Consider the following 14883-nt stretch of genomic DNA (forward strand, 5'->3'; position numbering starts at 1 on the left):
TGTTTGTTGAATCTTTTGTTACCAGATGTTAATAGAGAGGTAAAACATTAAAAAATATGCATGGCCCCTTGTCACATCAATTTTATATATGTGTGTGATAAATCACCATTGTGTTGCCAGATGAAAGAGAGTATATACTAAGTATGCAAATGCAATTTATATTAGAAAAATAATCTGTGTTTGATTAAATAAATCTAATGATCAGTACTATATTTTATTTGTAAACTTACCAGTAATATTTTTGTTCATAAGGCTATGTGCTTTATAAAATTTTATGAATACCAGAATATATTGCTCAATGAGCTATTTTATTGAGCAGTTACTATATTCAGGATAGCATTTTTTTTTTATCAATACATAAATAACTGCCAGCAACCTGGAAGTATTATCACAGGCCTTGTCTTGTGGGACACTACAAAAGTTAGCCATTTCTGCCTATCAAACAACAATTTAGTAAAATTGCATTCATATTGTAAGACACTGAAATATCAATGAGCTCTAAATACCACTAAATTCACATCAAGGTAGATAAACACTACTATCCTGTCAGTTTTACTTATTTTCTTCATCCTCAAGAAGCTGTCATCGAGGCCATGTTCATGTGTTTTGAAATAACCACAGTTGAAGAGAGACTTATTTATTGTTCTAGGTGCATTCTTATGGCCAATTCCTGTGAATGAGTAATGAAATACCTATCCCAATAGATAGCAAGCAATCTAAGAGTAAGAGCCGTGTCTTGTTTATCTGTTTTGACTGGCTTAGAGTCTAGCAGTTACTTAGAGTAAGAGATAGTGAATGTATATTAAGATGAAGGCTGAATTGTGGCCCCTCAACCCGAAGTTTATTATTTATGTTGAAGTCCTAACCCCCAGTATTTCAGAATGTGACCATATATGGAGACCGAATCTTTACAGATACAATTAAGTTAAAATTAGGTCATTAGTGTGGACCCTAATACAATAAGACTGATGTCCTTATAAGAATAGATTAGGACATAGACACACACAGAGGGAATATCATATGAAGATATATGGAGAAGATGACCATCTACTGGCCAAGGAGAGGTTCCCCAAAAGGAACCAACCCCACTGACACCTTGATTTCAGACTTCTAGCCTCCAGAAATGTGAGGAAAAGAATTTCCGTTATTTAAGTCACCTAGTCTGTGGTACTTTATTATAGCAGCCTTAGCAAACTAATACAGCACTTCCTGTGGCTGGTGGTGTTTTCCATTTCCTCAGTTTCAGTGGGCTTTCTCTAAACTTTTTTTTTCATCGAATATAGGCATTGCCTTGACTTATCTCTCATGGAAACTCACTAGTTGCTGTTTGCATTAACTTAGGAAATCGCACCTTAATTTTTCCGTGTGGTATTTATCCACACTCTTGTCCCACTTCCAATAAAATTCTTTATTTGGCTCTTGATCCACCATTTTCCAAAACTTCCTATTCTTAAAATGCCTAGCTTGAAAGCCCTAAGCCTTCTGGCTTATTCCCATCCTTTGGAAGGAGAAAGGTAACTGGTATTTGTGGAGCATGCTTCCTATAGCAAAGCATTCTGCTAGGTCTCCCATACTCCTCTCACCTCCTACTCCTCTAAAGCCAGTGTGATACCCTCAGCCATTCTGGGTTTTCTTGTAATCTTCTCATGTTCAGCTCTCTGCTCTTGACATTACTGCTTTGCTGAAAAGAGGGATCCTAGGGGTCAACACAGTGCTTTTTATTCAGGTTTTTAGATCTAGAATGTTCAATAAACCTATAATAATTGAGCTGAAGGGACTTGATACTATTCAAAAATTAATTTGGTCAATTCAATCTTCTAAGTAAGTATGCATGATTAAGATATTGTAAAACTGTCCTGAATGGTATTGCCTAGATTTTCTTCTACGGTTTTTATGGTTTTAGGTCTTACGTTTAAGTCTTTAATCCATCTTGAGTTAACTTTTCTATAAGGTATAAGGAAGGGGTCCAGTTTCAGTTTTCTGCATATGGCTAGCCAGTTTTCCCAACATCACTTACTAAATTTGGAATCCTTTCCCTCTTGCTTGTTTTTGACAGGTTTGTCAAAGATCAGATGGATGTAGATGTGTGGCTTTATTTCTGAGGCCTCTGTTCTGTTCCACTGGTCTATATACCTGTTTTGGTACCAGTAGCAAGCTGTTTTGGTTACTGTAGACTTGTAGTATAGTTTGAAGTCAGGTAGCATTTTGCCTCCAGCTTTGTTCTTTGTGCTTAGGGTTGTCTTGGCTATATGGGCTCTTTTTTGGTTCCATATGAAATTTAAAGTAGTTTTTTCTAATTCTGTGAAGAAAGTCACTGGTAGCTTGATGGGGATAGCATTGAATCTATAAATTATTTTGGGCGGTATGGCCATTTTCATGATATTGATTCTTCCTATCCATGAGCATGGAATGTTTTTCCATTTGTTTGTGTCCTCTCTTATTTCCTTGAGCAGTGGTTTGTAGTTCTCCTTGAAGAGATCCTTCACATCCCTTGTACGTTGTATTCCTAGGTATTTTATTCTCTTTGTAGCAATTGCAAATGGGAGTTCACTTACGATTTGGCTCTCTGTTTGTCTTTTATTGGTGTATAGGAATGCTTGTGATTTTTGCACATTGATTTTATATCCTGAAGCAACTTTGCTGAAGTTGCTTATCAGCTTAAGGAGATTTTGAGCTGAGATGATGGGGTTTTCTAAATATACAATCATGTCATCTGCAAACAGAGACAATTTGACCTCCTCTCTTCCTACTTGAATAGGCTTTATTTCTTTCTCTTGCCTGATTGCCATGGCCAGAACTTCCAATACTATGTTGAATAGGAGTGGTGAGAGAGGGCATCCTTGCGTTGTGCCGGTTTTCAAAGGGAATGCTTCCAACTTTTGCACGTTCAGTATGATATTGGCTGTGGGTTTGTCATAAATAGCTCTTATTATTTTGAGATACATTCCATCAATACCTAGTTTATTGAGAGTTTCTTGGCATGAAGGGGTGTTGAATTTTATCGAAGGCCTTTTCTGCATCTATTGAGATAATCATGTGGTTTTTGTCATTGGTTCTGTTTATGTGATGAATTACGTTTATTGATTTGTGTATGTTGAACCAGCCTTGCATCCCAGGGATGAAGCTGACTTGATCATGGTGGATAAACTTTTTGATGTGCTGCTGGATTCAGTTTGCCAGTATTTTATTGAGGATATTCACGTCAATGTTTGTCAGGTATATTGGCCTGAAATTTTCTTTTTTTGTTGTGTTTCTGGCAGGTTCTGGTATCAGGAGGGACTCATAAAATGAGTTAGGGAGGAGTCCCTCTTTTTCTATTGTTTGGAATAGTTTCAGAAGGAATGGTACCAGCTCCTCTTTGTACCTCTGGCAGAATTCAGCTGTGAATCTGTCTGGTCCTGGGCTTCTTTTGGTTGGCAGGCTATTAATTACTGTCACAATTTCAGAACTTGTTATTGGTCTATTCAGGGATTCGACTTCTTCCTGGTTTAGTCTTGGGAGGGTGTATTTGCCCAGGAATTTATCCATTTCTTCTACATTTTCTCATATATTTGCATAGAGGTGTTTATAGTATTCTCTGATGGTAGTTTATATTTCTGTGGGATCAGTGGTGATATCCCCTTTATCATTTTGTATTGTGTCTATTTGATTCTTCCCTCTTTTCTTCTTTATTAGTCTGGCTAGCGGTCTATTCTGTTAATCTTTTCAAAAAAAAACAGCTCCTGGGCCTGGCGTGGTGGCTCACGCCTATAATCCCAGCACTTTGGGAGGCCGAGGCGGGCAGATCACCTGAGGTAGGGAGTTGGAGATCAGCCTGACAAACGTGGAGAAACCCCGCCTCTACTAAAAATGCAAAATTAGCTGGGTGTGGTGGTGCATGCCTGTAATCCTAGCTACTCAGGAGGCTGAGGCAGGAGAACTGCTTGAACCCGGGAGGTGGAGGTTGCAGTGAGCCGAGATCGTGCCATTGCACTCCAGCCTGGGCAACAAGAGCGAAACTCCGTCTCAAAAAAAAACAAAAACAAAAAACAAACAAACAAACAAAAAAAACAGCTCCTGGATTCATTCACTTTTTGAAGGGTTTTTCGTGTCCCTATCTCCTTCAGTTCTGCTCTGATCTTAGTTATTTCTTGACTTCTGCTGGCTTTTGAATTTGTTTGCTCTTGCTTCTCTAGTTCTTTTAATTGTGATGTTAGGGTGTCAATTTTAGAACTTTCTCGCTTTCTCCTGTGGGCATTTAGTGCCATAAATTTCCCTGTAAACACTGCTTTAGCTGTGTCCCAGAGATTCTGGTATGTTGTGTCTTTGTTCTCATTGGTTTCAAAGAACTTCTTTATTTCTGCCTTAATTTCATTATTTACCCAGTAGTCATTCAGGAGCAGGTTGGTCAGTTTCCATGTAGTTGTGCAGTTTTGAGTGAGTTTCTTAATCCTGAGTTCTAATTTGATTGCACTGTGGTCTGAGAAACTGTTATGATTTCCATTCTTTTGCATTTGCTGAGGAGTGTTTTACTTCCAATTATGTGGTCAATTTTAAGTGCAATGTGGTGCTGAGAAAATGTATATTCTGTTGATTTGGGGTGGAGAGTTCTGTAGATGTCTATTAGGTCCACTTGGTCCAGAGCTGAGTTCAAGTCCTGAATATCCTTGTTAATTTTCTGTCTTGTTGATTTGTCTAATATTGAAAGTGGGGTGTTAAAGACTCCCACTATTATTGTGTGGGAATCTAAGTCTCTTTGTAGGTCCCTAAGAACTTGATTTATGAATCTGGGTGCTCCTGTTTGGGGTGCATATATATTTAGGATATTTAGCTCTTCTTGTTGCATTGATCCCTTCACCATTTTTTAATGCCTTTCTTTGTCTTTTTTGATCTTTGTTGGTTTAAAGTCTGTTTTATCAGAGACTAGGATTGCAACCCCTGCTTTTTTTCCTTTTTATTTGCTTGGTAAATATTCCTCCATCCCTCTGTTTTGAGCCTATGCGTGCCTTTGCACGTGAGACTGGTCTCCTGAATACAGCATACTGATGGGTCTTGACTCTGTATTCAATTTGCCTGTCTGTGTCTTTTAATTGGGGCATTTTGGTGTACCTGAAAGTGACAGGGAGAATGGAACCAAGTTGGAAAACACTTTTAAGGATATTATATAGAACTTCCCCAACCTAGCAAGACAGGCCAACATTCAAATTCAGGAAATATAGAGAACACCACAAAGATAGTCCTCGAGACGAGCAACCCCAAGACACATAATTGTCAGATTCACCAAGGTTGAAATGAAGGAAAACATATTAAGGGTGGCCAGAGAGAAAGGTCGGGTTACCCACAAACGGAAGCCCATCAGACTAATAGTGGATCTCTCTGCAGAAACCCTACAAGCCAGAATAGAGTGGGGGCCAATATTCAACATTCTTAAAGAATTTTCAACCCAGAATTTCATACCCAGCCAAGCTAAGCTTCATAAGCGACAGAGAAATAATATCCTTTACAGACAAGCAAATGCTGAGATATTTTTTCACCACCAGGCCTGCCTTACAGGAGCTCCTGAAGGAAGCACTAAACATGGAAAGGAAAAACTGGTACCAGCCACTGCAAAAACATACCAAATTGTAAAGACCATCAACACTATGAAGAAACTGCATCAACTAATGGGCAAAATCACCAGCTAGCATCGTAACGACAGGATCAAATACACACATAACAATATTAACTTTAAATGGGACACTTGACTTTTTAAAAATTCTACAATTATTCCATTTTACAACACTGGCTGCTCGGACAGGAATATTTTTATCACTTAGCATTTGTTGAATATCTTCCTATGTGTGAATTACTGGGCAACATGCCAAATGAAAGATAAGTCGATAAGTTACACCTGGGTTGACGGCAGGTAGCGAATACAGAGGAGGAAAGCTGTTCAGTTGTTCAATGTGTGAGTGCACTTCTACTTGCAAGGCAAAATATAAAAATGTCTGCAGTCACAGCCAGCCTAAGCAGGGTGACTCCAAAAGAGGTTATTACACTGTCATCTAAAATTCAAATTTAATAAGTTATATTCAACATTAGTTGAAAACATTCATAAACTTAATGAATCATCTAATTAAATATTGTATATGCAAGAGCATGGAGCAGATTGAGAGAAAACTTTAAGAGAGTTATTTTTATGTTTAAATGTAATTAGTAAGTAATGTTTTAAAAACAAAACCTTCTCAAATTTTATGAAGGCTTTTTTCTAAACCAGAAAATGTTCTTTCATAAACCATCCCTCGTTTTCAGGAATTACATGTTTATTTTTGCTTTTGGTTGTAAGTAGTCAGCTAAATTACAATTTACACTAGTCTCTTTTTTGTCAGTCTAAGCAAGTGCAATTTCATGCAGAATTACTATACATCTATATTGTCAATTACTCTGTTGTGTTATGATGCTAAAATTACTCTAGGTTAGAAGACGCTATCATGAGAAAAAAACTGCATCTTTGTTATCAGGAAGTGACATCTGGTTTCATTTGTAATTTCTCTTAATATTCTTTTTGATATTGTGTGGTAAACTTACCTTTTACCCCTTCTGGGGATCTAATAATGAGATATATAAGTTGATATGTCAGCTAGCTCTTAGTTCAATATTTAACGTGAAGTAGAAAAGTCAATTTGAAATTTGACACGTATATTTGCTGTACAAGTTCATGAAGTACAAGTTTGGAAGTACATAATCTATAGCAGCCTGGATTTGAAATACAGCTCCTTACCCTCCACTTAAAGACCCTCCAGTTAATTTGTAATTGTGGTGACTGTAGAACATCAAACACCACCTTTCCAAGTAGCATGCGAACTGTGGCACAATCAAATAGCCCCAAGAGCTTGAGAGAGTTAATTTAGTTCAAATGAAAGAGCTTCATATTTCCAAAGGCAGAAATGAAGGGTTTAGCTGTACAGTAATATTTTTTATTTATTCAGCTAGGTGGTGATGTGTACCCAAGTCATTGCTGAATTATTCCTTTCATCAGTTTTGTATTCCTTAACTAACAAATCCATCTCCTTGAGATTAATGAATATAACAATTTCTTGTAAAAATAATAAGTTGAATTCAGTAACATAACAAATCCAGGCAATGAAAACATATTATACACATGTTTTCATCCAGGATTTGTCGTTATCCCCAACACTCTCAAAAGTGAAGTATTTATTTAGGCCCACAGAATTTTGCTTATAAAACAAGGTTAGCTCACTTTCCTCCCTGTACTAGCCTGAGGCTACAACTCTATTCCAGTCATTTTTTTTACATTGCTTAACACATATCATCTGGTCAAGGATAAAGTTTAGTTGTCCTCTAATTCAGCTATTCCTCAGTTTCTTCTACATTCTGCCAGCAGCTGTGTTATTCCAAAGGGGGAAAAAACACGTTAAAGACGAAAAATGACTTTGGGAGATGCAAATAATGGCCTGAAATACAGCGTAGAAAATTCTCGTACTCATTCTAAGTCTGACGAAGAAAATCACTGGACTTTCTTTCCCTTTCCAGAGCAAAATGTGGCTCTGAAAAACCAAAGGAATAAAAGAGAGGGAAATAATTCATCCAGCTCTGTGTAACCGGAAATAGGAAAAGAACCATAGAAGAAAATCTGATTAATAAGAACTCTCAATAAAGAATTTCAAGGTTGCACAAAACTGGAGATGCTGCTCTTAGCCAAATATATGTCAACTTTTGTATGTAATAATGTGTAGTAAACTAAAATGTATTTATTCATATAGATGGTGCATTTGATTACAACTCAAAACAGAAAAAAATACCCTATTGCTTCATAATAATGCCTATATAGAAATAAAAATACTGAAGCATTATTTGCTGGTAGATGTACAGAGGTTAGAATATGGGAATATATAAAGTAGTTAACTTGCGGCCGGGCGTGGTGGCTCACCTCTGTAATCCCAACACTTTGGGAGGCCGAGGCGGGTAGATAACCTGAGGTCGGGAGTTTGAGACCAGCCTGACCAACATGGAAAAACCTCATCTCTACTAAAAATACAAAAAATTAGCCATGCGTGGTGGTGCATGCCTGTAATCCCAGATACTCGAGAGGCTGAGGCAGGAGAATCACTTGATCCTGGGAGGCAGAGGTTGCAGTGAGCTGAGATCGCACCATTGCGCTCCAGCCTGGGCAACAAGAGTGAAACTGTCTCAAAAAGGAGCGAAACCCTGTCTCAAAAAAGAAAAAAATAAATAAAAAATAAAGTTATTAACTTGCACTAATTAGGCTCACACAGGAATATCTATTCGACTTTCAGAAACTTGCAGGTTCAGAGGACAAAGGCATAAGTGTCAATTAATAAATGTGAAATGTGACAACATATTTCAAAGAACTTTATAAATGTAATTTGCTATAGAAATGCAATTTGTTACTATTGATTTATATTTAGCATGTGGTAAATCAATTTATGAAACATTAAATAAGCATACATTTATATTCATATGTAGGTATACATGCACATACACACATACATAAATACATGTATTTTTTCTGAGATACAAAATAAACTGCTAATATTTGAGAAAAATGCTCATGTAAAAATCTGTGTGCCCTAAAAATGCAGCATAGTCTGTAAGGGCAGAGAAGAATATGGGATAGAGGACAGCATAGAAAAGGCTTTAATTATATGGTAATATTTATTTCTTCAACTAGGTGGAATGTACACAGATAATTACTGTATTATTTCTTTGACCAGTTTGTCATTTTTTTAAACAAATAGATACAATTATTTTAAAGATAAAGAATAACCCAATCTAAATGTTTGTAGATATTTGTGAGAGAGAAAAAAAACTAAAAAAGAAAACATTTAACTGCTGCTCAACTACAGAACAAAATACGCACATATATTTTTACATATGCATGCACACATGCACGCGCGCATGCCTGCGCGCACACACACATACACACACACACACACACACACACACACATTGCAGCATGGTCTAATGAGATCAGAAAATTTGAAATTCTGTTTATGGCTCTACCACATCTGAGATACTTGATCTTATACAAATCACCTAACTTCGCTGAAGTCCATTCACTTGCCAGAAGGAGAGATTTTTAATAGCTAGAGAAGCCACTGTGAGTGTAGTATAATGCAGGCAAAAGCAATTTATAGATTGAAAACCACTATACCATAGTCAAATGTTATGAATTAGTAGTAAGTGCAATATGTGTTGAGGTGAGGATGAAAATCCTGCTTGCCCATTCAGTCATTATGTTGAATACCTTTGTAGCCTGAAATCGAATTAGAAGTTGCATACATACGCACATAAGGAAAAAAAAATATTTCTTGTTTGAAATGGTTTTATCTTTCAAGATGATGCCTCCTATGAGTGTGGGTAGAAGAGTGGACAGAACAGTGATTACCTGTGTTTAAGAATGGCGTATGAGGGTATATGCTACCTAAATCAGATGCCAAAGTCAGACTGGAGGGAGGCAGGACTCAGCCTATAGATCACATATTCTACTAAATTTGATTAAATTCTCAATTTATGTTTTCTCATATTTTATGCACATTTCTAATCTTTAAAGTATGCAAGGGTCTTATATTGTGCATTTTAGAGATGCAGACATGAGTTCAGAAAAAAACAAGTATAATGCCAAGATGAGGAACATCTACAACCTCCCCAATTTAGGCCACCACCACTTCTCACACAGCATAGTGCAATAGCCTTCCAACCTCTCTCCCTGCTTTTGTCTTTTCCCTATTTTCTATATAGTGTCCAGACAGATTTATCCAACGTAGTGTTTCTTAAAGTATGTTCCTCACCCATCAACATCAAAGTCACCTAACATACCTTATTAAATAGTGCAGATTATCAAACCCCACCTCAGATCATCTGTTTTCATAGATCTGAGGTTGAATCTAAGAATAAGTGTTTTAGTGATACCCTAGGTGACTTCGATATCACTGACATTTAAAACAACTAAGGCAGGAGGTATATCACAATGCCACTCCTCTGCTCAAAACCTTCCAACTGGCTTCCACTCTCACTCTTGAAAGGCCAAAAGAGACATCATGCTTTACAAGGCTCTTCTTGACTTATCTGACTCCATCTTTTACCAAACAACACTCTACCTTGCTTACCGCCTCAACCATCGCGGCCTTCTTGCTCTTCTTAAACTGCTCCTGCCATGGTGCCTTTGCACTTACTTTCTGCTATGTTGGGAATGTTGCTTTTCTTCTATGTTCTGAAGCTCATCCCTTCGCTCTTTTCAGGTCCTGGATCAAAGATCACTTCATCTCAGAGAGGCCTTCCTTGACTATCCAATATTGACTAGAATCCCCTTCCCTGTCTTTATTTTTATTCATATAAAGTACCATAACATGACATACACTTGTTTGTCTTCTCTCACTTCAATTCAGGCTCTGTGACAGAAGAAATATGTCCTGTTTGTTATCCACACTGCCTAGAGCAGTGTTTAGTGCCTAGCAGGCCACTAATAAACATTTGTGAAGGTAATTAAAAAACCTGAAACTTTACTCCTTCAGCTGTTTCCTGCTCCTTGCATGCTCTCTCACTGCTTTTCTTTCTTTCTTGTAATCTCCCTCCTCCTGTTCTCTCTCACTATCCCGTATTCTTCCTTCATCCTGCATTCTCCTTCCTTTCTTTAGATATCCTACCCTTCTATTTCCTCTGGTATGCACTCTTCCTCAATTCCAAACCTTTCTCTATCATGCTCTCTCCTTCTTTCCCCTCCTCTTGTATTATCCATCTATCATGCAACCTCTCTCTTCTCTTTCATTCTTGCAATCTCCCTCCTTTCATGCTCTGTCTGAACTGTTTAATTTCCTCCTCCCTCCCTCCCACCAGTATTCTCTCTCCATCGTAGTTGATCTCAGCCTAGGTGTTTCTGCCTCCCACCCCGTCTGGAGACATTTCTGATTCTCACAACTAGGAAGAGTACTGTTACTTACATCAATTGGATCAAAACTAGAGAGTCTGCTCTGTATCGCACAATGTGTTAAGTCACTCCCCCACAGCAAAGAAAAATCTGGAGCAAAACGTGAAGAGTGCTGAATTTAAGACACCCTGATTTTCAGATTACCACACCACGCTAAACTTTTCTGACTCCACACATTTATCTATATATATATATATATATATATATTTAGTGAATATATCTGTATATATATATATATTTAGTGAATATATATGTGTATATATATATATACACATATATATTCACTAAAAGCTACTTTCTTTTTAAGCTCTGAAAGTTGTGAGAAGTTTGAGCATATTAACCTTCATAGATTTCAAAGTCAGGTCAATTTGCAAGCAGTATGAAAATGAGCATCATAAAGCCTGTCATCTTAAAACATAAAAAAAAATAAGAAAAATACTTTTAACATATCAATTTGATTTTTATCCCAAACCAATCAGCATTGTCAAAATCCTAAAGTCAGACCAAGAATTGGATCTGTGTAGATTTTGTAGGTTATGATATACTTAAGAATTGTTAAAACTCTAGATGCTGTGAAAAATTTGAGCATACTGACTTCAAAGTTTTCAAGCTGAGCCCAATTTGCAATTTTATTATCAAGTATTCTCATGATTAGACATGAACTCACTAAAGAAATATATTACGGATATATCTAATCACAGGTCACAAATAAACAAACTTTTAGGTCAAAAAGCAATGTTTTCCGCTGAAGGCATTTTAAAAGAGTGTTATCTCTTATCTTTTTGATTTTAATATCTTTAAGAGCCTCAGAAAAATTTTAACCTTTATGAAGAAGCTGAGGTTTTCAGGATAGTAAGAAATTCTCAATTCTCACCATTTTATATAAAATAAATGTCAAGTTGGATAAGGACATATCTTGTTGGTTTTTACCATTTATCCTAATCAATTTAATATCACTTCCAGCGTGTCACAGCACTGCATAAACAATATGATAATTGGAATTCCTCTGCTCCTTGAATTAGTAAGCAAATTACAGTGCATATCAATCATGCATAATGAGTCTGAAGCATGGCTTGATTACATTTCATTTGCATAAGAATTTTCTATAATTTTTAAAAACTGATCATTTTTAATTCAGAATAGATTTAAATGCCACATAACTGCTGCTCTCCTCTTGAAATGCAAAGCAACCTTCTTACATAACACAAAAATGCTAATCAAATTTTTAAAGCAGAACCTGGCTTGTTAATGAGTTTTCACCTTTCTACATGCTGTCACATCTCATTACATTGTCACCTTTTTGGGTTCACAATTGGAATACACATTGATGTGGCTCAATTCTAATTGTAACATTATGTTGCTGCACTTACAAGGGAAACATCTTTTAAATAATTCTTGGATTGTTCAATTTGAAGGGTAACTTCCTCTCTTCGCATCCTGTAGTTTGTAAAACCCCTACTGTTTACATAAACATTGACGCAAACATAGTCTCTGATAAGCCAAAAGTCTAAAGCATAAAAATGAAACGAACAGGAAACAACAGACAAATAAATATAGATTTTGGAGTTAAATTATAATGATGTAGAATGCAGTAATAAAAACAGCTTATTAAATATAACTATTTAGAAATATAACTCATTAGGGAGATATCACATTAAAATAATTACTCATAAAATATTTCAGAAGATAGCCAATTTTTTGATTTTCATATGTGTATTTCCTACAGTAGTCAACAATTTTAAAGGTGAAAAAGATTTTAGAGATTTTAACATGTGAAAGATATTTAAATCTTTTAAAAGAACATTTCTAAGAGTAGACCTTAGAAATCAAGAAAAGGTGTAGGACAAGTGACTTATTTTTAAAACATACCATGTGCTATGTAAATTTTTTAATGTTTAGTGGGATAAAAAGAATCAGTTATATGAGAGAAGCCAGCAACTAGTGAAAAAAAAAAGTGAATTTAGTTGCTCAATAAACTCTCAGATGCAAGTCTCTAAGAAAACCCACGTACCAGCACATTGGCTAGAAATAGCAGTTCCTAATAGATCTTATTACTACATAGTAAATTTTCTATTCTTTGCAAGGAAAAAATATATATTGTCAATTATGATAACTTATTCTTAAATTTTAATTTCTAGCTTTTATGAGTAAATAGTAAGTGTACATATTTATAGGTTACATGAGATATTTTGATACAGGTGTGCAATGTGCAATACGTGATAATCACATCAAGGTACATGAAGTATCTTGCATTTATCCTATGTATTACCAACAATCCAATTCTACTCTTTTAGTTATTTCAAGCTGTACTATTAAGTTATATTTTTGACTATAGTCACCCTGTTGTGCCAGCAATACTAGGTCTTATTCACAGTAACTTTTATTCCTCTAGAGGAACTGAAAAATTTCCACGGAGACAAATCAGCATGGTAAAAGATTTTACTGAATCACTGTGAGGCATGCTTCCATCAGTACATTCCTGGTTTAGAAGCTATCATGGAGGGAGGTGGAGCAAAATGGCAGAATGGAAAGCTCCACCAATCACCCCACCCCCCTAAAAAATCACCAAGTTAACAACTATCTATGTAGGAAAAAACACTTCCATGAGAACCAAAAATCAGGTGAGCACCCACAGTACCTGGTTTTAACTTCATATGGCTAAAAGAGGCACTGAAGAGATAGATAAAAACAGTCCTGAATCACCAATACTGCCCCTCCCCCACACCCAGCAGCCACAGCATGGTGCTGAGAGCATCTCTAGGCACTGGGATAGAAAGAACACAGCAATTGTGAGGTTACAAACTCAGTGTTGTCCTGTTAGAGCAGAAAGGAAAACCAGAACAAACAGCTGAGGCCCATCCACAGATGGAGCATTTAAAGAGGTTTCAGCCAGAGGAGTTCACCCATTCCAGGGGCCCCAACTAGGGTGACAACAAACATCGCCACGAAGGGCCCAAGTTGTTCTTGGTCTCTAAGTAAACTCGAAAGGCAGCCTAGGCAATAAGGACTGGAACTAGTAGGTGAGTCCTAGGGCTGAACTAGACCCAGTGGCCTGGGATAGGGGTTGCAGTGAGTTACATACTGACAAACCAGCTGGTGCAGCCAAGAGAATGCTGGCATCACTCCTCCCCCAAACCCGTACTGCACAGCTCATGGCTCCAACAGAGACCACTGTCATCTGTCTGAGGAGTAAAGAGGGAAGAGTGGGAAGGCTTTTTTTTTTTTTTTTTTTTTTGCATTTTGGACAACAGCCAGCCATAGCAGAATAGGGAACTGGTCAGATAAAAGAGGCCCCTGTTCCAGGCCCTAGCTCCCAGACAACATTCCTAGACACACCCTGGGCCAAGAAAAGACTCACTTCCTTGAAGAAAAGAATATAGTGCTGGAAGCATTCATCATCTGTGAACTGAAGAGCCTTGTGGTCCTGAATAATGATCAGTGATACCCAGGTACTACATCAAGGGCCTTGGTGAGCTTCTGAGATTTGCTGGCTTCAGGTGAGACTCGGCACAATACCAGCTGTGGTGTCTATGGGACAAAACTTGTGCTTGAGCAAAGGAGAAGGAAAAGTAAAGAAGACTTTTTCTTGAACCTGAGGTACCAACACCGCCAGAGGGGTTATAGTACTAAGCAGGCTCTTGGGGTCCCCGATTCTAGGACTTAACTATGGATGGTATTCTGGACCTACATTTGGCAAGAAGGGATCCCACTGTCCTAAAGGGTGAGTCCCAGGCCAAGTAACATTCACCACAAGCTGACTTAAGAGACTTTAGGCCTTAAAGGAACATTGGTGTAGTCTGGTAGTACTCCTCATGGTCAAGGGTGGCAGTGGCTATGGGGTGAAACTCCTGTGCCTTTGAAAAGGGGAAGAATGAATGGGAAAAACTGCATCCTGTGATGAGTGCCAGTTCAGCTGCAATACCAGAGAATACCAGGTAGACTTCTAAGGTTTTTGA

Source organism: Pongo abelii, chromosome X (assembly GCF_028885655.2).
Source record: "Pongo abelii isolate AG06213 chromosome X, NHGRI_mPonAbe1-v2.0_pri, whole genome shotgun sequence".
Lineage (NCBI taxonomy): Eukaryota > Metazoa > Chordata > Mammalia > Primates > Hominidae > Pongo > Pongo abelii.